General features: G+C 32.0%; 1 protein-coding gene and 1 non-coding gene across 2 annotated transcripts in view; both read left to right on the top strand.

Annotated features, from left to right (window-relative positions):
* The window catches only part of DIP-delta (Dpr-interacting protein delta), a 687,368-nt gene that overhangs the window by 610,217 nt on the left and 51,964 nt on the right, over positions 1-25,187 (top strand). The window lies entirely within an intron of this gene.
* On the top strand, positions 17,465-17,538 carry TRNAT-AGU (transfer RNA threonine (anticodon AGU)). The gene has a single exon. It is a non-coding gene; the product is annotated as a tRNA-Thr (tRNA).

Genomic DNA, 25,187 nt, shown 5'->3' with positions numbered 1-25,187 from the left:
GCTTTTAACTCACTGCAAACACACTTGTCTATCGGCTCCGACAAATCACTTAAAATTGCCTCTCGTGCAATCCTGTCAGCTTCTTCATTTCCTGTTATTCCGACGTGTGAGGGAACCTCACACCTGAGAGTTAGATGATACTGAACTATTGTCTACAGAAGAGTCACTATCTAAGTCAGAAATCTCTTTCCCTAAGTGGTTGTGTAATTTCTTTTGAAGTTTTGTAAACTTGCTTTTTGTAGATCTATCATTTGCATATTGATAGCTGCTTTGTAAAAGATGGAGTAAACCAGCCATATCAGTTGTAAATTCTTTTACGACGCTAATAGTGTCGGGGGAACCTTGGACATTATCAATCAGTAAGGACAATTGGTGGAAATTTAAAACGAATGGTGGGGTATGATTATCAATGAAATTTTCAAGAATTTTCCGTGTAGATTGAACTTTAGATGAGCGTGGTTTTTTTGGTTTAGAGAGTTTGGGTTTTGCAAACAGATTTTCTGATGAAATTGCTGAATCTGAAGGAGGCGTGTCGATCTCACCAATACTGCGTTTTATGGAAGAACTTGCGTTTTCGCAATTGCTATTAAAGTTTTCACTTAGATGATGTGGCTTTATTACATTTGGAAGTACTGGAGCAAACTCATTGGTAGTGACAGAAGTCAAGCTTGTAGTTTTATTTGTAAGATTGGTTGAAATGGTTGTTTCAAAAAATTGTGGTGATGTATCAGTTTTATTAGAATTTTCTGCAGTTGTATCTAATGGAAAAGGAGCTGATAAATTGGAAAATATTGCTTCCGAAGTTTATGGAAACGGTATTTCCGCTGAAGGAGGTTGATTAAAAGTGTTGCTATGAGTAGGAGTATTAGTAGTTTCTTTGTCGTAGAGATTTGTAGGTGTAGTTGATATGCTCGGATTTGATAATGGATAACTTGATGACTGCTGGGTGTTTGGTACCTTGTGTAGTATACTTGTTGAAGCTGTTTGATTTGGTACTTCATTGTTTGACTCAATATGAGTTGATTCCGTTACTGAACTGGTTTTGCATTGGGATGATATGTGTCCTGCATTTTTGCAAATAAAGCAGGTAAGTGTACCTTGTGACAAAAATATGCGGTAAGGTGTTTGGTCGAAATTTATTAGAATAGATTCTGGAATAGGTGATGTTATAGGGCTTATATAAACTTGCCTCCGAAAGCTCAATATGTGACTATATTCGGGAAGAGTCGAGCTAATTTTCAGAAATGTTATTGGGGAAATAAGCTTTAAACCGATATTCTGTAATTCTTCAACTAATACTTGATGAGGAATTGACGGGCAGACTCCAGACAAGACTAGTCTTTCTGCTGGAGAGACAAGTCTTCGTGCTGTTACAACTTCGCCGAGTACTTCTATAGAGCCATGTTGTGTCATGAAGTTATCTACTACGGTTTTGTTTGCCAAATACATGCAGATTCTATTATGAGATAATCTAGATGAAAAAATAATATTTTTTGGGTTGATGATTGTACCCAAAGGAATGAGATAATCCTGCAGTTTAGCATTATCGATACAACTAAATACAATTGCTTGGTTCTTACTCGGAAAAGAATGTGAAGCGGCTGAAGCATAACTGTTTGTGATATTCGAACGTTGATTTACTGGACTGGTTAGATCGGAAGGTGTGTTTACATTGTGTGAAGTCATTTTAAGCTACGGTGGCGAAGGCCTTACTCCGACTCGGGTAAATGAAAAACCAATCGCATGCTACTATAAGCTACTTATAGCAGCTAACCTCACAAAATTATTGTACGGTAGTGTATATTTATTATTTGACGTTTTCTTTTCACAATAATAAAATGATAATTACGTATAGATGACTTACGTAGTAGTATCTAGTAGATAAACACTTTAATTTTAAAAAACTATTTAATAAAACCACTTGTTTTTATTAAAAACTAGGAGTACGATATCAGTACAACTTAACCGTACCGTACGTTAAGAAGAAGTACCTTTTCTGCAGATCTTACCTGACTTTAAAATATTTTCTTTTAAAATAGTATAGTCGATAAAGATCTCCTTTCCTCATGCCTTGGTTTCTTAACAAAGTTTGAAATGTTTGACCATTTACATAAACCTGATTTGTCGTGTTAGAGTGTCATTTTAGTCAAGCTCAAAAATTTTATATGTATTCCAACGTTTTTCATATCTTTATAAATTATTTTTCTACCTTTTTTATCGTAGTCTTATTTGAAATCAATAAATAGGACATGTATGATCAGTTTTTGTTTATAAATCCTATGGACTTCTATTAAATAACTTAAAAGGTGAACTTCCTATGATCGTATTAAGACAGAATTGAAGCCGGCTAGAGGCTTTATTTTTGATTTTTATGCTGAAATAATGTAGTTTTGGACTTACGTTATTAGCTTAAAACTTGTAATCAAGCAAAACGTATTTTCTCAGTGCATAGAGTCTAACCCTAAGGTATTCATGGATAACCATGTTAACGAGCTCGATAGGGTGATAACTTGTCATCGAATACCATAGTCTGTGGACTAGTACGCATTTCGATGCGCATCGCCCCACCTCGAATTTTCCCATTGGCTCTTGACCTGGAAATCCCTATTTATCGCTCGAACAGCGCATATAAATATTGGCGATTTTCAGGTCAGTCCCTCACGGGCTCTCCGAGAGCTTAGTGCTCTCGGGGCTCTGCTTCCTGCGTTTATTTTCCATACTCTGTGGCTGAGAGTGGTTTCAACTTAACTTGGTGTTTTTATTTCGACGAAGAGGTTGTCATGTAAGAAATATCTTGCCTTTTTCAAGGCAAGACACCGAAGATAAATATTTTTCAAGTCCATAACCCGAAAATGGACTTAAGTAGAGGAGCTCTCGACAGTATATTCGAAGCCCTCTACAGAGCACCCGGGGATATCAGAAGGTGGTTAGATCCTTAATTGTTCCCCCGAGGTGACAAACTCAAGTCTACTACTTCAGTATATAAAGAGCCTGAAGAAAGGTTATTTACTACAAACAGAACAATGCCATTGACTATCTTGGTATTCACACACGAAACATTTTTGAAGTCACCAGTTGTCAAAAATAAGGCTTTTTCTGTGTTTTCCACAACCTAAGGTAGAGTGTCTTTTGTGGTAATCACTGACTTGTCATTATTAAATTTACTTACCTACAAAATTTTCAACAGAATCATAAACATGATCAGATTGTGATTTAAATAAACATTGAGTACAATCTAAAGGTTTTTGAGAACACAGTTTGGGAACTATTTAATAATAACATAATAATAGATCCACACATAAAAAAGAATACAATCCCTTACTTCAGATTTTAACAAACGTCATTTTATATAACTTTTTTATAACAACTCGGGAACGAGTGAATCGATTTTGCTAGTTTTGGTTTTGAAATATTTTCAGAAGTCCAAGGACGGTTTAAAAGGTGATAAAATGTGATGACATTGTATGAATAATATTAAAAACAATTTTATTTTCACATAAAATTATATATACTTATTTGGATTAACGTCACTAAAACCGTGGCTATCTTCACATCCATTTACTTTTTTACTTTTCACGCAAATGACTGAAGTTCGATTCTCTGCCAACAAGAATTTTTTTTTGTAAATCCATTATAATTAAATCATTTTTAATTAAAATCAAGTAATTAAATATAAATATAAGATAATAATGAAAATGTAAATGATGAATAAACTATATATTATATCTAACAAATTTTAAAAACTAATAAACAAAAATTTTTAAAGAAAGTTTTTAAATTTAAAGAACTTAAAGGTGTGATATTATTATAAAAAAATATTAACAATTTAATAATTATAACTCATTTTTAATGTTAAATTTGGAGCTGTATTTTGGACTCATTTTTGATAACTTAGTTACAAGTATGTGTAGGCTTTGCATGCTAAGATTATTGTGTCATCTGCATATCTGAAATTATTCAGACGTGGAAGTTAAATCGATGTCTTCTAGAGTTCCATTATGTATCAATAGCAATACAAATATGTAATATAATATAAAACAGACTATTTAAAGAAGCACGTTGCCCAAAACTAGGTATTGTAAGTTAACTTTCAACGTTTTTTTTTTTTTAATTTTAACAAGATACCATTGTTCTTATTTTTATTTATAAAAATATGATATATTTATATACCTAAAATGATTGTCTCCACATTTTTCCAGAAAAGTAGCTCACTTTTGTGCTCAAAACTTTTATAAATGAATAAGAGAACAACTGAAACTCCACAGATGTTATGTCTAAACTAAATATCTTAGATAATAAATGGACAGTGGTGAGAATACAAAAAAGAAATTGATATACTTCACCAACTTTGCGGAAAGTCAGAATACTTGCAAAAACAATTAATTTCCTTAGATAGTGTCACCGTAAATTTTCTTTCTATTTGTAGAAAAGGGTCACGTCGTTGTCTTTTTGAATTTTACGAGTTTAGGTGTAAAATCGACTCCAAATTTCTATGAAAAGTCTGTTAAATGGTCTGGAATCTACACTATTACAAAATAAAACATCAACATTAAATCTTTTTTATTACAATATATATCAGCGGAAATCTTTCAATGGCAATATTTTAATTTAAAAAAATTATTAAATGATGTAACAACACAATAATTTCAAAAACAAATTTTTTTCATCTCTGGATAATTTCTTTTATAATAAAAATATTGTCTTTTTTGAAAAAGCAGATATACCTTTTCAAAAACCGTGTTTGTCGTCTCTAATCGCTTCTATAATATTGTTTAATCTATTATCAGTAATATGAAGAATATTTCACAAAAACTGCAGTTAATGGACTGATACTTCTTTAGTTTTCCTTATTGTTACGGATGCCTTTTTTAAACTTATGCTGTTTGACACTTTCAGATATTTTCTTAATTATTCTAGATTCTATCAATGTTCTTTGATGTCTTAAAAATTTCATCGTTATTTTCTGCTCTGGTTACTTCCCTTTTTTTTTCAAAGCCCCCTTCTATACAACTGCAAGTGTTTTACCACATTGCTATTATAGTGTTGCATCTACTGTTTTTCAGTAATTACTTTTAGGTTTTATTTTAGTATTTTGTAAGCAAAAGTTTATCTTTCACGTATTAATTTTACTAATACACTTTACTCATGATTGCTGATATTTATTTATGTCATGTACGAACTAAAGGGTGTTCTTTTTAGAGGTATGGAAATGTAAGTTGGTAACACGTGTTTAACTGTCGGCCATTTTGACAGCTGTCAAGTGGTTAATTTTAATTTTGGTTGGGTATTTCAGCATGAATAGACTTGGCGCTTGAACAACGCTTCCAAATTTTACAAATTTATTTTGAAAATCGTGGTTTTATTAGAATTACGTATCGCGCACTACGTCCATTTGATGGTCAACATAATAGTCCATGAGAGCAAGTAATTCGATTAACCATAAAACGTTTTTGCATCATGTTTACTCTAAATGATAATATGCATCCACAGTCACAATATGTCGTACAGTGCTTACAGAAGAAGTTGTTGCTATCGTGCACAGCAGTTGGATAAGTGTCCATCCACTTTATGGAAGATTTTGCATAAAGGTGTTGCTTTGTGTGCTTACAAAATCCAACTCATACAAGAATTGAAGGTACATCATCACCGAGCAAGGCGTAGATTTGTAGATTCGGTAATTGGGTCCAAAACGAGATTCCCGTTGATTCCGATTTTCATAAGCGAATTCTGTTTAGAGATGAAGCTCACTTTTAGTTGAATGGATATGTCAACAAACAAAACTGCCATACTTGAAGTTAAGATTATCCTCAAATGTATGTTAATTCGTGGCAGTGTTCCAGTATCGTATATGTGGTTATAAAAATGTTTGTTAGTTCTGAGACATTGTCGTCGTCTAGAAGTTTGAGCCAGTCTGATGGTATTTGGTCAGGGCCTGGAGATTTCCCATTTTTGCTTTGTTTGATGGCTTTCTCTACTTCTGCTTTTAAAATACTAGGACCAGTATTCGTATACTTTGTGGTGTTAAGTGGTGACCTCGTATCCAGGAAGAGCTCTTTTATGTAGTTGGTCCATTCGTTCTTTTTTTCGTTAAAGACAAGAATAATTTTACCTTTGGAGTTTCTCATAAAGTGAGAAGTTCTTTTTCTATGATTTCTTTAAGTTTTTTGTGTATATTAAACTCGTCATGTTTTCTTTGTAGTTCTTCCATCTCACGACATGTCTGTTCCATCCAGGCCTCTTTTGCTCGCTTAAACTCGTATCTTATTTGTCAATATATTTCTTTATATCGAGTCTCATCTTTATTTTTACAATTACTTCTTTGCTGAATAAGGTCTAGTATGTTATCGATCATCGAATCCTTTTTCTTTACTGACTCTTTTCCTGATTTCAAAACTACGTCTGCTATGGTAACCATGGCGAAATTTATTATGTTCAGATCTTTCTAGCTGTTTTTTAATTTCATGGTTTCATCTTATTTCCGAATTCATCTGCTATTTCGGCATTTCTTAGGAGTCGATTATTTACCTTTATGTACAATGTCGTGTACCTTTATGTACAAGTAACTAAAGTATTTTTATCAATATTGGGGTATCATATGCAGCAACTTTAAATTATTAGTTCATTACGTTTTGTTATGCAATTTACAATTGATTTTAATTTTGCAATAGATTGTTTACTTTATTATCTTTTGTGATATTGACGATTTATGTAATTTCAGTAAATTATAACTGTTATTATTATTTTGTAAATTTTTGTAAGCTTTGTCCATAAAATTGAACAATTCTCTATGACAATAGAGCATATTTTAAATTCTACTTTAAATATAGGAATATTTCCGTGGCTGGCGTGAAGATGTTGACATGTCTAAAAACACAGTTTTTCAGGGCATTGATTTTAGTTTTTGACAATTAGGTGTGAAAAAGATTATTAACTTTTTTTTAGTTTAGTGTCGTAATTATAAGTAATTTTAGTCGATTTTTCCAAATATGGAAAAAAAAGTGGTATTTGATTTGGTTATTTTATAGAAATCAGACTTACAATCAATCAATCAATCAATCAATATTCTTTATTTCATTTGACTTATACAAGTATTGAAATGCGTCAAATACAACCTATAAATAAGTAAAAACTATAAGTACATAAAAGCAGTCAACATAAAAACATATAAATTATACACAAAAACATACAAATTGTTAAAAGGATGCCTGCAAGTATTCCTCTAACGAATAGAAACTGTTTACCAGAAGTAAGTCCTTAACTGTTCTCTTAAATACATAAATATTTGAATCTTTAACATAATTAGGTAATTTATTATACAAACGAATGCATGTTGGATAAGGACCCTTGCCCACAACGGTCAAGTGACAAACAGGGGTCACCAAATCATTTCTGTGACGAAAATTGTAGCCACTCATTAAGGAAACATCATTTCTGCAAATAAAATTGCATCTATGTGACTTAACATAAACAACATAACTTAAAATATACAGCGAAATTACAGTTAAAATGTTAATGTTTACCTAATACTTGTCAACTTATTTACCATAAGCAACTTACTCTGATTTAAATGAATTTGATAAAATAGAGTAACTTTGCAGCCAAATAAAACAAGCCGTTCGGTTTGAAATATTTATTTCAGAAACAGCACAAACGAAACATAAAATAAATTGTAATTAAAATAAAAAAACAGTCTCCTTTGTCACATACAAATAGAATTAAAAACTATAATCGTTTTTGTTATTATTGAATGCTCTCTTCATCTGCATCGACATCATCTGGATTTTTTTCGTCAATATCGGGATCTGTTGATTTGGTTTCAGTTATTTTTATATTTAAATAGAAGTCGTGGTACAAAGGATCTATTAGATGCAAAATATCTAAAAGATCGTTTTTTTCTTTGCTTATTGGTAAAGGTTCTTTCGTTATTACGTTTAAGTGAAAGGAGTGTGTAGGTTTTTCTCTTTTTTTGAAATTAAGACAATTAAAGGGGGTATTATCTTCGATATTATCTTTAAAATGAATTTTTACAACGGATTTTTGATATTGAAGCCATTTAACTGGTTGCCATAAAAACTTAACTTGCCATAAAAACTATCTCCAGCAACATCCTTTTTTCTAATTGTGAAAGGTCCTTTTTTAAGCCAAGCTCAGCAAAGTTATACAAATCGTTTAAACTCATTTAAACAACTTTAAACGGGTTTTTTTTCTTGCATGATCTAACCAGTTGAATGCAATCATGAATTATGGTTAATGTTCATTTGTGTTTTTTTTTTTCTCAATAATGGCGTGATCAGAGTTACATTACATGTGAGTATGACCACTAAGGAGAAATTTGTGATTAATAATTTCCAAATTTGGGTGCTTTTCTAATAAAAATGTAAACATCATTGCCATGACGTTATTTTTATTTTTCCCACCGCAAGTATCTGAAAAGAATGTAATTTCTTTAACAAGTGGTGGAAGATAATTTAAACAAAAGTACCACAGAAAAGCTGCGATTTGATTTGTACCACGTGCTCCAATTGTCTCATCGCACATGTAACACGTAGCTTCATCCGTTGCCAAGTCGTGAACCGTTAAATTAAAGGTCCAAAGCTGCCTCTTGTAAAAGGCATTTGAGGTTTGTAAAAGTGGTGTGGGTAGACAGTGTTGGAGATCAAACGCATAAGCCCGAAACGAGAAATCTTCTTGAGTTCTTGATTTACTGGCACGTTTTGCAGAATAAGCCTTTTCAGCATGCAAATGATGCTCAGCTAATTGAATTTTTAAATTTCCGTTTTCCTCAGCTAACTTCATCTGCATCGTTATCATATCACACGTGTGACACGTGTCTTTTGATGGTTTTTTAAAGACAGTTTTAAGTTGTGAGAACAATGTAAGTACAATTTTAAAGAAACCGGCTGTAAGCAAGTTTTTTTATATAACCTATACATTTTTGCTACAGAAAGATTAAGAGATAAATATTTGTGGATTTTGTACAGTAGTGGCTTTTGTAGCTAGGAAAAGATAGAATGTGATTTTTGAATGAAGTTTTATCGTCTATACTTTTTTTATTGACAGGAAGACCTACACCCCTTTGATCGGATTCTATTATTCCGGTTGAAGAAAATTTCTTCTTCTGGACAAGTACATTGATAAATCCTTTAGACTGGCTGAATGACTAATATCTATGCCATTAGAAAAAAAAAATCCTTTAGTCTCTCCTAATATTCTACAGAAACATTATTTGCAGGTTCGTTTTGCTTCATTATTAGCGATCAATTTGTATGTATAATAACACTCTCTATTTATTGCTCTGCCGTCGGTTTTCTGGGTCTTTTTAGGTAAAATTGAAACTAACTCCGATATGTACATAGCCTTTCGATCTCTACTCCCTTACTTCCAGTAATCATTAAAACACGTAGCTCTTTCGGCTTCACTGAACTTTTCATCACATTTTAACCTACAAGGTAATAAGTTTTTTGATAATCTTTTAGGTTTAGTTTTACCTTTTTCTGTAGTATAGCTCTCTCCTGCATTTCTAAGCCTTTTTCATTCTTCTCTTTCACTTCGTCTTCGACCTGTTCTTTGTGTATCATTTCTACTGGTTAGAGTTTGCAAAATTGGAATATTTTCCGTATCAGAGTTGCTGTCGTCATTTTGCAGGTTTTCGAACGGATGTTACATGAAATCTTTGGGTAAAACATAATCTGGATCTGCTACACTATGGTCTGAGAGATTTAATTCTAAAAAAAAATATATTAATAATTTGATATACAATTCTACACACCTACCTAGCTAATTTAAATAAATATCTCACAAAAATTTTCTTTGATATCCTCACAACCTATTAAAAACTAATTAACATCCACATTTTAACAATTGCATTAACAAATTTTAATACATTGATAAAACAGCTACTTTATTTGATAAATGTTGGACAACCGATTTCGAAAAAAAAATTTGATAATTTTAATTTGGCACCTTACTTTGCAAACTATTATTTTACAAAATATTCAGAAATATAGACCAACTTTTAGATTCGGCAGTTCTCTACTTTTTGAATTAAAGATACTATAAAACAATAACGTTCATGTTATATTATTTTTACTTGTATATTTAGTTAATATTTTGTACCTACGGCAATGTCCACAAATATTCAAATATTTCCTGAGCTAAATTTTACTATGAAACATAATTAAAAAATTGTGTGCCCATACCTTGTAAAAAAAAATCAAAACAGTTACGTTTTCAGTGTGTATAAGATAATTTTTAATTAAAATGAATAGTTGTAACGCCTTTAAGTCTATATTCAATCAACGCTATAACCATAACATACAACATAAATTTTAAAACTCATTTTCTCTAACACTATCTCACAAATTGACACTTGAATACAAAGATAAACATGCAACTTTTATTACCTTTAATATGAGTTTTTTTACAAAATTAACATGCATTTCTTACAGTAAAGCGAAACACTTACCTCCTTCTAGAATATTTTTTTGTCCCGTTGGTGAACAACTTTTACTATTATTCTCTGGAATAAGATTTTCCACTTCCAGAAATTCCTCATCATTACTTAGTACACCACCGGCTTTGGCATTTTTGTGCAATTCTCTTAAAAAGTTTTCCCGCTTCACCATCGTAACAGAGGTAACTGATGTTGTTAACATTCACATGTGTAATTAACTGAACAACTGAACAGCAGCAAACAGAAAACCGTTTACTTTACTGTATGTAGGTACATCACGTGATCCACGCATCTAATCGAATCATCCCAATATTAAAGGCTTGAAATGTACAAATCGTGCATCTCATTTTATCAACTTAAGATCATATTGTATCCAAAATGACAAGTTAAGATATCAAAATACATAATACTCAGAAAAGAGACGTCAAGTTTTACATAACTAGTTATCAATTTATTATTACAAAAAGAGGAGGAGGAATAACTAGATAAGTCGAGGTATCACATTAGATATAGTGGCATTCTAACAAGTGTAACATAACAAAATGGGTTATAAAAATATTTCAACAACTTGACTGGTCAAATTAAATTTTGTTTTATCAATTTGATATCTGTAGAGATTAGATATATCGCGGCTTTTAAAGAGTCAGTATATTGACAATGAGTTTAAACGTTATTAATGTGATTTCTTAAGGTATTTACTTATTCACCGCATAAATTTAATAATAAACAATCTGTTCTAATAAATATTAGAAAAATGCAAAATTTCGACTTGTCAAATTATTCACGCCAGCCACGGATTTAACTTGCAGATTTTATAGTTAACCATATTTTATATGACTGAACGGTACTATAGCGCATGTGGAAAATATTTTTGGAGACTACCAAGTTACTTCAAAAACATCTGATACCAACGTAAACTAGAACTGTAAGAGGTACTATAGTAAAATTCATTAACCGATGCAGGGAGATGTAAACATTACCACGTGTAGGCCTGCAACAGGGCCGCATTTGGGATTATCTTTTTCTTTAGTCAGAATATATATTATCTTATAAAATACGAAATTTATATTTTAATTTTGCAAAAGTGCTCGACAAAGAACCTGATTGTTTTAGTTGGTATCCGATAATAGGAACCATTTATACAAGGCGAAAAACCCAGTAATTTATTTTTTTGCCAACAATTTTATGTACAGTGCATGCAAAAAATATAAGTTTTATTCTTAATTTTTACTATACTTAGTTGTTTGTACAATTCTAAAAAAAAGTTTCATAATAATAATAACAAAAAAAAATACTCATTACTCAATAATGTTGAAATAATATATATATATATATATATATATATATATATATATATATAATTATATAAATTTATATAAAATTATAAGCAAAAATGTATGGTAAACTTTATGAGCACTGAATAATGTAATAAATTACCTGAAGGATTTTTTAATCCCGTTGGTAATCCATCCAAAAAAGCTTGTCTTGATGTTTTTACTGTAGTGTCTACCCATGTTTTAGATTTTGTATGGCCAGCGTTCAACCATGTCTCATCCAGATAATATATTTTCCGCTTCTACTCTCTATAAGCTCTTATCTTTTGAAGATATTCTCTTTGCCACATCACAATGTCGTCTCTATCTAGTAAAAGAGCGTTTCTTCCCCTACGTTTATATTGAAAATTAAGTTTTTTCAATATTCGGTAAAATGTGGTTTTCAAAAAATTTGGCAAATCAAGGTCATCGTTCACCTTCTTTAAAACCTTATCAACGGTGGGTATTTCGTTGCTCATAAAAAATTATGAAACAGTCTTCTAATAGCGCTTTTGTCAAAATCATAAATTTTGTCAAACTTCTTTTTCCGGGTCAGACATACTTTTGGTCCAGCGAGTTGATGATTCGTTTTGTATTCCTTTATCACCGTAAACACACTTCTATCACAAACTCCAACTTTATTAGCCCCTTTGTTCACAATATCTTCAATCACTAACCCGAAATTTTCTTGTCTTTCACATTTAAAATGATTTCTTTAACTTCAACGCTAAGAGGGCTTCTTTTACTTCGTTTTCGAGGAGGACTTCATGTATTTTCAATCAATTCATTAGCAGAATCAGTGGAGGACATTTTTGGTTTCAATATCAGTTATTGAAATCCGTGGTTATTGTTACAGTAATCACAATCACGTATAGATAGGGTCGTTATACAAATAAAAATATATACTTAAATAGTTTTAAATCGCACAACAAATAATTGCTAATTCAACATTAACAGCATAAATATAATTTATTGTCCTTTAACCGTCAAGATGACTAAAAATATACTCACAAATCGATTCAAATTACAAAATTTCAATACCGAAATATAATACCGAAAATAAATCGTGTCCGAACCTGTATGAGTTCCGACGACGTCGGCAGTAACGAAATAAAGATGGACATTTCCGTTAGTTTTTAAATATTCTTGAAGAACTGTTACTTGTATGTATGCATAAAATATTCATTAATTTCATAAATCGGATTATTTTTTTACTTACTATGTATTCAGCGATAAAAATAATTTATATACTATGCAATAAACACTAATAGTTGAGAAAATAAAAAAATTAATAAAGTGTCATAATTATAATGTTACTTATCGGAACGAGTAGACTCATTTGGAACATCTTTAATAATCATCTGTTAAATTTATCTTTGTTTATACGCCCTGCATCGCTTAATGACAGTAGGTATAGAGAGTTTCAGAATTCAGGATTGGGTAGTATGAATAAATGGAATATTTAAAATATACCAATAGACCGCAGTGCGACCGATGTTGAATAGTAGGATCCGTAATACCCTTTATCCTTAATAACACCTTTAAATGTAATACTTTTAAATTAGGTTAAAAAGATTCATTTTATTATAGGTGTTTTTAATAATTGCTAAATATGTTAATGAGAAAAAAAACTAGCTTTATTCTTTAGGTATATACTCTTTTAAGGCCAGTTTTTACTAACTGGTTGTTCTCTTTAGACACCGAAGTCTGGAATTATTTCTTCAACTCTTCCTCCTGTGTTTGCTGATGGCACTATAAAAGGCGATGTGCCAAAGATGAAGAAATAATTCCAGACTAGGATCTATAATCTTAGAGAAACTAATGTTTTCATACGATGGTCAAGTAGTTCTTAGTATAGTTCGTACTTTACCGAAAATATAATTAAAATCATTTGGATATTATTTAGTTAAATATTGTAAAGTCTAATAAAATCACCTTATTACAGCCAGCGCAAAACGCAACTCAAGTAGAAGTTACAGTCAGGAAGATCGAACGAAAGTGGTAATGGTGTCTTCCTCGGAGAGAGATGCAGTCCAAGCTGGTCCGGCTTATGACTCAGGCGTCGGACTTTACACTCCTCCAACTCCTCAGAATTCAGGTATAGATCACCAAAAACCCACCAACCAAGCTTATTGCACCAGCACGTTTTTAAATTAAGCATTTCGATATCTTGGTTTTACTGAGGGTACTCCGCCGATATACTAATTTTTGTAAATTGTTTTAAATAAGTACAAGACATATTTAGAAATTTGATTACAATATCTTAAACGATTATTTTCATTTGAAAGAAATATATAAATAATAATTAATTATTTGATACAACTTAATACATTCAATAGCAATGGGAACTAAAAATTTTATAATATAGTGACAGGCAAGGAAAAGCGCGCCTAAACAATTACGACTTGCCTCTATATATAACGCCCTACACCACGTATAGCATTACGCCGTATGTCGCATCTGTATGCTTGTACAGCAGTTGCACGCTGCGATGTAAGACGTAACACTATTCGCGTCATACGGCATCTATTAGAGACCATAGCCATACTCTCTATTTTACTATTTCATGATTCTTGGGCCAACTAAAACGTCGTCAAACATGAACAGACACTAGTAATGAATTTTTACGGCTTTTTCTTGGCTATGAATATTACATAAGCCACTGTGAGCTGTAGACATTTACGGTTCCACAGTGGGTGTCGATCTGTTTCTATATTGACAGTTCCTCCTTGTTAGCTTTGCAGGTGTACCAAAAAGCCGTCTTTCTCGTCTTTTAATAACAAGTGGGTCAGAAAGTAGATGGATTAGATTACTATTATCATTTTGTTGAGCCATGGTATTTGATGCTTTTCTCAGTTATATAACGTTTTTGACATAAGGTATGTTCAAATCTTCTCTATAAGGATTTTTTTTTTAAATATCTGTTTTTTCTTGCCACTGCTATTGTCAGCGTTCACGTCAGGCACTCATACATAATCACTGATCCAATCACTATTTTACGTATCCTGATTTTTGTTGTTCGTGTTACCCTCTTGGATTTAAAAGTGTTTTAGGGCTATACATACATTTGTTTGCTGCCTGAATTCTGCCTTTTAGCTCTTCCGTGATATTGTTATCAGCGGTGATTGTCGCTATTTAAAACACTCCACCCTATTGAAAGTTATATGGCTCTATTGTTATTTTTCTGTTATCTTTTTATCTTCTCTCCTTTGTCTGTGAATGCACATATATTTGGTTTTCTCGTCATTGATCTTTAGACCAGTTTTTTGCTCCTGTCTCAAATTTATTGAAAGTTTTCTTTACATTGGTGACTGTGTTTTCCACAATGTCAATGTGATTTGCGTCTACTCGTAGTAATATTTTGGTCCTTTTACTGTCAGTAACTCTATTATAATTTGTGCTGTTCTTACTACTTTCTCCAAGATGATATTAAAAGGGAGAGATGACAGTACGTCTTGTTGTTTTAGGCCACTGTTTATTTTAAACGATTCTGAGAGTTTGTTAACTATCCGTACTTTGGATCTACCACCATTTACACATAATTTAACTAGCTAGATAATTTTTAATTAAAAAATTTTTAAGAAAATTCTTCGATCAGTGCAGAGACACATGTTTACTAAAACAAGAATTTAACAATCAATGATATGTTACAGGCTGAAAGAAACTCAAAAATGAAGATCGACGGATTAGAGCTACAGTTATAGATGTCATAGAAAGATTCTTATAAACTGACGTGGAAATAGACTAGCACTAGCTATGTGGCAAAAATAAATAACTGGATGGGTTAAATGATACTGATGATGAATTATCTAGATTTGTCGGTTTCCTAATATATTTGTAGTTAAATTAATCAAGGTAGAAATAAAAAGTCGTATACAGACGTAGTACACACAGATAAAATTTAAAAGTAGAAAGGAAAAAAACTTTCTACTTATTTATATAATTGGTGGAGGAACAGTTTAAATAATTGGTGAACGAATATTTAAATAATTGGTGAACGAATATTTAAATAATTGGTGAACGAATATTTAAATAATTGGTGGACGAAAGTTTAAATAATTGGTTGATAACATTTGCAAAAAACGGCTTTTTTAACCTGGCCTTCTTCTGAACGATCTGGTAATGTGCTTGGTAATCTTCATAAATTATTAGCTACTAGTAACCAACTTTAACGTAGGTTTATTCACCAATAAGTAAGAAGAAGGAACTATCTGTGAATAAGTGGAGTAATAATTTTACATATTCAAGGTAGAATAAAAACACCCAAGCTGTAGATTGTAGATCTTCTAGGTCTCACAGACCTCTCCACACTGCGACGTGTAAGATCTTTTTTTATACTCCTCTACAACTACATTAATTCCAACACATCTACACTTCTAAGAAACCCTTTCATTTATTTAAGAGAGTAATTTCTTACCTGGACCGACTTTAACACTCGTGGAGAACACCCGTGATTCGGTCTACTAAAGCTTCAAATGTATTTGGCCTATCGAGGAGAAGGTTGTCATAATCTTATTGATGGCCTTTGGACTAAAATAATTTTTGAATATGCTATACTCTTAGATTCTTTTCCCATTTTCTGACATTATTCTTTATGTGGGTTTCTGATATATCCCAGAAAGGCTCTGTACTAATAAAAAAAGAAGTATTTGTTCCTTCTTTAGCAAATATATGAACAATCTCATAACTAACAATTTCTCTATGCCCTGGCATTTAAAGCAATGTGACTAAAGTTGTCAGTTCCAAGCTGTTATTGATTTCTAAGTCATAGACTTAAGAGCCTTCAGTGCAGCTTGTTGGTCTGGGATACATAGACGTTTTAAGTAGCTTCATAGTCTTAGATGTCAAAAATAACTCGAACTAACCGTATTTGTAGAGTAGTTAAAAACTTTATGAGCACCAAATGTGAACTGTCATTGACTTGGAATCCACCTAAATTTATATATTCGGTTCTGGGTCCGTGAAAGAAGGTAGTGATATTTCAAGTCACTGGCCAATGAGAGTAAGAGTTTAGATCGAGCGGTATAGTTCACTGAACCATTAAGTCATTTTCGTACTCTTTTATGTGTCCACTTCCATGAGTATGTAGCTGACATGATTGATGACAAAAAATAGAGACTGATTTTAATGTTGTTGAATTAAGTACTGACCTCTAAAAGACACCAAATCTTTTAGGGTGATGCAGGTTAGGCCTATATTTGTGTCTGTAAAACTATCGTTAACTTATCTACTAATCCCAGTAGGGTGAATTTTGACTGAATTTAGATAAATTTTGATTACATTCATTTTTTAAAAGATTATATTTTTTGTATAAAGTAACTATTACTACTGTTATTTATATTCTGTTGTGACTGTTCGCTTAATTTTTCTTTTCTGTGCGATACACGTTTTTTGTCAATATGCAAACTACATACTCTTTCCATATTTTTGCTGCATGAAATAAAATAATGGTTCATTTATTATAATAACCTGGATCGTGTTAACAAAAACCATAAAATAAAGCCTGATTAGATAAACTCAGCTATTACGCTCAACAATCCACGACCACTGTAGTATACGAAAGAGCATACACACCGTGTTCCGCGCTGCAGCTACTGCTGCAAGAGCCGAAAGCAGCAGCTATCCTCGTCCCGCTTTAATGGCCGTTGGCATAGCAACTTTACCGGTCCCATTTGAGGTGGCAAGTGCAGTATGTATCGGCCGCGTGGCTTAGTTGGTTAAAGTGCCTGTCTAGTAAACAGGAGATCGAGGGTTCGAATCCCTCCGTGGCCTGTTTTTTAACTTTTTAATTATTTATTATCTGTAACCTTCATATTAGCACTCTAAATATCCGACTTGGCCAAATAAGTACAGTAATTTACAATAAGTTTAGTTAAATTAGACTAATTAACTTCATTATAATGTATACAAGATACCCTGCTCAACAAAATCGAGGTTATGTACATGCAAATTTAGAAGTGCATGTACATTTTCACAAAAAAAATTAGTACAGAAATGTGTTTAAAAAAACTGTTTAAAATAAAATTATTTCTTATGACTTTATGATTCTCCCCGTGTAAGCTTTTTTCGCCCATATTTACCTATATTGACCAGTGCGGATAATTTTCTTCCAACAAAGTTATCCACATTCTCCAAACATCTTTTAAGAGGCTGAACGATACTTCCTCTCCACATAACTGCATTTCGTAATGTTAGTTTGTTTCACTGTGTTTGTTCTATGATTTATCATTTACTTATCATTCTTTAGTTTTTATTCTTTACTTATTTTATTAGCGATAAAACTTGGAATCTTGTTTCCGACAGTATTCAAGTCTAAATCCAGCTTGTACCTATATATTTTATAAGATCCTGTGAGTGATTCTATGAGTGAGTGAGTGAGGTTTTAAAATAAATGAAGATTATTTTTATCTTTTTTAAGTCCTTGTAGAAATTACCACTATGTGTTATGTAGGTTTAGTTTGGCGTTAATTTTAAGAAATGCTACTTTCTTAATGGGCACAGCTCCCAAAGGCAAAAAAAGAGTGTTTATGCCTTCTTCAATTTCCATCTTTTATCGAAGGTTGGAAATCATCATGGCTATACGGACCTTGTTGCCAATGTTCTATATTAGGAAAAGGGGTTAGGTAACTTTATTAAATATGATTAGCACATGTCGTCGTGTCCCTGTTTAGGATTCTGCATTCTCTTTAGGATTTGAGTTAGTTGTTGGTTTGTCGTACAAAATTAACGCCTAAAAGTACCACTTAGCTGGTCGAGTCGGGGTGTGGAAGTAAAGCACAAGTGAAGGCCATTGAGATGTAGTCGAATCAAAGGCGGGCTGGATTTTAAGTATTCTTTCCAGAATATGTTGTGTTTTGTAAGTTGACTCGACGATGACAACAAATGTGTTTTTAGTTAGTATTGTTCCTTTAGCCGTTATTATATTTTCGGTCAATAAGATTGGGAAACCGCAAAAACCAATTTCGCCCTGTTCAGGGTAGAAAAAACGGATTAGGTGATGAAGGTATTTGCATTACAGTCGTACATTGTCGTAAGCTTAACAGGAACTTTTTAAGGCCTCTTGAGTATTGTATTGAGACTCGTTTATGACATTTTGGGTAAAGTTACTAAGGATAGACTTTATTTTTCGATTATTGTAGACATGATAAAAATGTTAGGTTTTGAGTAGAGCAAACTGCCAGGTTTTGCAGTTTGCTCTACGCAAGATTCGACGTTCGCTTTTTGACAGTTTTAGTACTTGATAGCTATTAAAGAGACAATAGGTACATGTTTGATTTTTACGCTATACCTGTTCTAACATAGGTTATTTAAGTGTGAATGAGACTCTTTATGTTTGGTCTGCTAATTCTTCCTGCAAGTGGATTGATAAGTCGTGTTCTATTTCTTACTTAATTTAAAGTTACTTTTAGATCAGCGTCCCGGCAGAGATTCTTGGTAAACAGAACCCCCAAATAGGACACTACCTATCGGGTTGATAGAGAAACTTTCTCCCATTTATTCTAGAAAGAATCAGTCAGCGTTATTTTAAATAACTATGCTTAATGATCTTGGGCTACGAAACACAACAATCTGTATTTTTTGTTTTTTTTTTATGTGACTTTCCACTTATTACACCATTCTTCGACACCGTTTAGTAGATATTGTGCTCTTATAGAGGTTTCCTTAATATTGTACCATCATATTATTGTGAGCAAGGCCTTATCGTCTGCATAGAGAAAAAATTTTGTACTTGGGATGTATTGCGTAGAAATTTCAATGTTATATAGGATGTACACCATTGGTGCTAGCACTGAACCTTGGTGGACTTAAGCTCGTGGAGTGAAGGGGGTTGGGGGTTGACCGCATATTTTCACTCTAACAGTACGGTTATTTAGATACGACTGGACAATTTTTACAAAATTGTTAGGGCAGCCTGATTTCAATCAGCTTCCGATTAACTCCGTCATGCCAAACTTGATCGAAGGCCTTTTTAGCGTCAAAAAAATGACTATGGCAATGGTATTGTGGTATTGTTGTTAGAGACTTGGATAACTTTGGTTGTTAAGTCTACTAATGCCTGATTTTCTAAATTGAAATTCATATTACAATTGGGGGATGATGTTTTCAGCTTCGAGAAAAACGTTTAATGTTTCCTTAAGAATATACTCGATAATTTTTCCTAGCGTATTGATTAGACAAACAGCTCTGTGGAATTTTACAACAAATTGAGCTTTACCCGATTTGGGTAACACTATTGTGTTAGCCCTTTTCCAAGGAGTAAGAAAACGACTATTTTTAAGATACGCATTAATTATTTGTATCAAAAGTGGTATGATACACTCTGAGAGTTGTTTAAGACATATTTGGCTAATATCATTAGATCCCGGAGATTTATTTTTACCTATACGTCAATAATTCTCTGTTTCCCTGTTGTTGAATGGGTCCACGATCGTGTCATGACCTGGATTGAACATTGCGAGATTATTTATATGTATTCTGTGTTGAGTTAACATATGCGATCAAAATGTTAGACGCTTTAAATAGTTCTGCGCTAATCCATTCAGATCATTCCCTCAGATTTTCCCCAGATTTTGCTTTCATTTAATTTTGTCTTGCATAATAAGTTGTAACGAGTATTTTTGTTTGTCTCATCACAAGTCATGTCCCAAGTACTCATGTTTTTGCCTTCGGGTAATTATTATTAGAGTCCATACATTTAGTACCCTTTTAGCTACTTCCACTCCTAACATTCTTTTGTAACACCAAATTTCAAAGGCAAATAACTTGTTTATATGCACTGGTTTTAATATAACACTTCGAAGCCATAAAGAAGAGTAGAGAACACGTAACACCGAAGCAATTTTAGGGGCAGCTCTAACCATATTTCCCGACAACATAGAAATATTTTATGTTTAATCAATTATGTACGTGCTATTTTAATACGTGTCTTGATTTTTTTGATTTGGTCTACATTTGATGTTATCCTATTTCCTATAAGTAATAATAATAATAATAATGCGTAAGTATTACGAGCCTATTATGTCCTTGGCTTGATGTAATATTCTTTTCCAGTCCCTTTTGTCAGTTGCTTTTTTTACCAGTTCGTTACATTAAGTCTTTTCATATCTTGTTTAACTTCGTTGCTTTATCTTGACCTCGGTCTTCCTTTTCGTCTTTTGTCTGCCAATTCACTGTATAGTGCCATTCTAGGAATTCTACATGGAATCATTCTCTAGAAATAGCCCAGCCGTCTAATTTTTTTGCCTTAATTACCGCTAATATTTTCAGTTTGTGATAGAGCTAATTTAGCTCATTATTTGTTGTTCTTATTAATTATCTATTAAATTTTTTACCATCAAAGAGTTTGTGCAAGTTTTCCGTTTCGAAACTAATAATAACTCTTGGTGTTTTTTTGTTGTGACCCATGTTTCAGAAGCATACATCACGATCGGCCTTATTACTGTTTTTTATATCCTTAGCTTTGCTCTTCTAGATATATTTTTACTTCTTAAAAACCCATTCAGAGCATACATAGCGCTGTTGCTTGACATAATTTTTTTCTGTATTTCTGCTTCACAGTTAGGTTTTCGTGTGAAGAGATTTCGTAAGTACTCAGATCTTTTAACTTCCTCGAATTTATATTGTATTCCCTTTGCTGTTGTCATTTTTAAATACTGCTCTTAAACGAATTACTTATTTGTTTATTTCATATACTTCGTTTTTGATTTATTTATATGTAATCCGTTGGTTGGTGCACTCTCTTCGAGTTTCGTGACTTTTTCCATCAGCTCTATTTTGCTTCTAGCCAAGATAACCAAATCGTCCGCAAATGCTAAGCACTGATGTTTTTTGTAATAGATTAGATCTGTTCTATAAATGTTTTATTGTTTAACCTTTTTTTATATTATGCTTAACGTATTACCATCGAGCTATTAGTAGACCGCAGTTTAAGATTTTTTAATAAATTATCTCAGTACAACAATAATTACTAAAAAAATAATAAACATAAAATTGCTCAAAATATTTAATATTTCATACTCTTTTATTGTATAAAACTGATGACAGTAGAGATGATATATCGGCGGATTTCCTCTGCATCTTGGTATATGATTGTTACATTTTTCAGTGTTTATATTTCAGTTGTGTTGTCGTTGTCAAACGGTGCAACTTCAGATAACAAAGAAAATGGTTTATTTTTAAAATTTGTAAACAAATACTTTCAATATTACTACATTAACGCTGTATTTTATATCTTTCACGGCCTACAGATTAGAGATCGAAGAGGATTCCACAGAATTTTTGAACATAATCAAAGCCTTACTATCTAATGTATATCCTGCAAGATATTTGATTTCGAGTTTTGCAAATTTTCTACATTTTGATCCCAAATTTCACTCGAGAACTCCAGAACTTTCCCAAGTATGTGAGTGAGTTATCGCACAAACATAGAAGGACATATAACTACAGGATTTAAAAAAAGAATATGTTTTGGTACTAATCAATGAGAAAGTGAATTAAAAAACTGCATGAAAAAGGCTGAGATTTTGAAATGACAATTTTTAAAACAATATAAACCGTAAATGATATCTAAATATTTCTGGTTTACCGTTTAAATAAGTGTCGATATAGACAGTAAAGTTAATATTTAAAGAAAAGATATTTATAGATCTTGTGTTAAAAGTAAGTGATACCAAGTAAACATATATGTTGTCTAAGATATTTCTAGAACAAAAAAACTAAATAAGCCATCTCACATATAATTGGGATGAGAAATAACAATTTTAACATATAGGAAAACAATATATAAAATAACTAATGAAGATCTAGATTTCGTCTTTAAAACAATTGAATTGGTTAAATATTTCTAAAACAAAATGAAAGATACGTAAAATTTTTGTTGATGTAACAAATATTTTTGAGTATTTGGTAATTTGTCCTCATTTGGCACTATTGTCTTAATTTTAGTGTAAATTGCTAATTCTAGATACCAGCAAATGCATGGAGTTTATATTATTAGTAAATGAACTGTTATCTGTGGTTGTCACCCGCATAGATGTGTTCAATGTTAAAGCCATGCTATAGTAACGTAATTTAAAGTGTCTGCAAGAAAATTGTTTAGTGTATTGACGTTTTTTTAAGGTAACTTAATACTTATTACGTTCTTGTCTGGCATAAATTGTTCCAAGACAATTTCCATAAAAAATAATGACTTGATAGACACACCTGATCCTACACTTAATAATTCAGAAGGTTCCCAATATGTATAAAAAGGTAGAGAAATTATTTTAGGAACGTGCACGGTGCTGGGTTTCATTTATTAAAAATGATCTATATCCTGTCAGAGGAGTTTAAATTTTTGGCAAACTTGTCGATTATATCGTAAACAAATACTGATATCTTCCACAAAATTGCAAATTGAAATATAAATAAATTATCTTAAAATATTTCTTCGTATAACATTCACTTTGCGTGTAAATTAGCCGAAAAACTTTTCACTTCGTCGATAGCAGGTGGGCTTTATTTTACAGTTTTTTAAAAAGCCCATAGCGTCGAGTTGCATAATTTTGGCTTTTATAATAAACAATAACTTTTCAAAATGACGGATCCACTAAAGTGAACTAAATGGAACAAAATATTACAGTTCTTGTAGTCTTTACAATTCTTTGCCATTATTCCTAAACTGATTTGGTTTCATAAATGACATTTTTCTTCTATCTTTAGTTACAATAATATTAATCCATTTAAGATATGCCTGGTCTAAGTATTCTTAGCCAGCTAATTCCTGATTCTTGTCTTACTTCTTTTTTTTTTAATTGTCTTATGTCTATCGATAGCCAACTAAAAACGCCCCTCGGTTATGTGACGAACTTTATGCTAAAGCCTTGATTTATAATATATATTGTGGCTATAATCACACAAATCAAAAAATTGAACAAAATTGGACTATATAGAGCCTTCTCTTTGGGTAGGTAAGAATTCATAATGAGGACTCAAACTAATCTGACCTAAGATAAGTTATTGTTAGTAGATTTTAGAAATATGAATATAGGCGCCACGCAAGATATGTTGAGTAATAACTAATTCATTCGAAAAAAAAAACAAAACATATATTGTTAAACAAAAGTAGCAATATCCTTGTCAAAGGATAGTGACGTATATATTTCGTTCGATAAAAGGAAACAAAAGGAAGGCAGTGTGTTATTTACACATTTTATAATGTTATTAATGGTATTCTGAGTTGAAGGCGCTAAGCCAGGTTTTCGTTCTGCAGCAATCCAGCATGTTCTGGCTGCGATTTTGTGAATATTTCACTGATAAATAACACAATAATACGATATTTATTAGTATCCTTCTTCTTCTTCTTTGGCTTTTTCTATTATGAGTTCGCCGTTTTCGTCCTCCACAGCACTCTATTCTCCCAGTCACCTTCTCTGAGGTCTCTATCTATCATAGCATTTCCGACGTATGTTTTCTATCTTGTAGCAGGTCTTCCTCTCCGTCTTCTTCCCTGCGGGTCCCAGTTAAATATTCTTTTCGGCCACCTATGCTCTGGCATTCTTTGTACATGCCCGTACCACTGCAGGGCTCTGTTTTCCAACTTTTTTGTAATTGAGCATTTTACTTCCATTCTGTTTCATATTTCCTCCGTTCTTATTCTATCCGCTCTTGTGATGTGTAGACATCTTCTCATAAAGTCCAGTTCAACTGTTCTTATTTTATTTCGTATTGTTGTTGTCATTGGCCATACTTCCGCTCCATATAGGGTAATATTCATCACTATGCTTTGAAAGATCCTCTTTTTGTTTTCTTTGGTTAGAGTGTTGTTCCATATCACTCCATGAAGTGCTCTTGTGGCTTGTTTTCCCCGTGCTATTTTCATTTCTATATCTTTCATACAAGTACCATCTCGGCTAATCATTGACCCTAAATACTTAAAAGCCTAACAACTCTTAATAGTCTCTTCTTCTAAACTTAAGTTCAAATCTGCAACCTCGGGTCCAATACATAAGTATTCGGTCTTGCACATATTTATCTTGAGTCCCCAAAGTTCATATTCTTCCTTTAATTTCCTTGTCATATATTCCATATCCTCCCTGTCTTGTGCAAAATGACTTGATCATCTGCGAAAAGTAGTGAATGTAATATATTCTCTTGTACTGGTATGCCCATTGTTCCGCATTTTCTATACCATCTTTTCAAAGCCTGATCTATATATATATATATATATATATATATATATATATATATATATATATATATATATATATATATATATATATATATATATATATATATATGTTAAAAAGTGTAGGTGAGAGACCATATCCCTGTTTAAGGCCTTTTGTTGCGGTGATTGTTTTTGTTATTTCATATTAGTATCCTTAATTATTAAATTTACAAACAATTAATTTGTACATTAATAATAACCGTATTAATTTAAA

This window comes from Diabrotica undecimpunctata, chromosome 10 (assembly GCF_040954645.1).
Source record: "Diabrotica undecimpunctata isolate CICGRU chromosome 10, icDiaUnde3, whole genome shotgun sequence".
Taxonomy (NCBI): Eukaryota; Metazoa; Arthropoda; class Insecta; order Coleoptera; family Chrysomelidae; genus Diabrotica; species Diabrotica undecimpunctata.
This window is presented reverse-complemented; position numbering and strand designations above follow the sequence as displayed.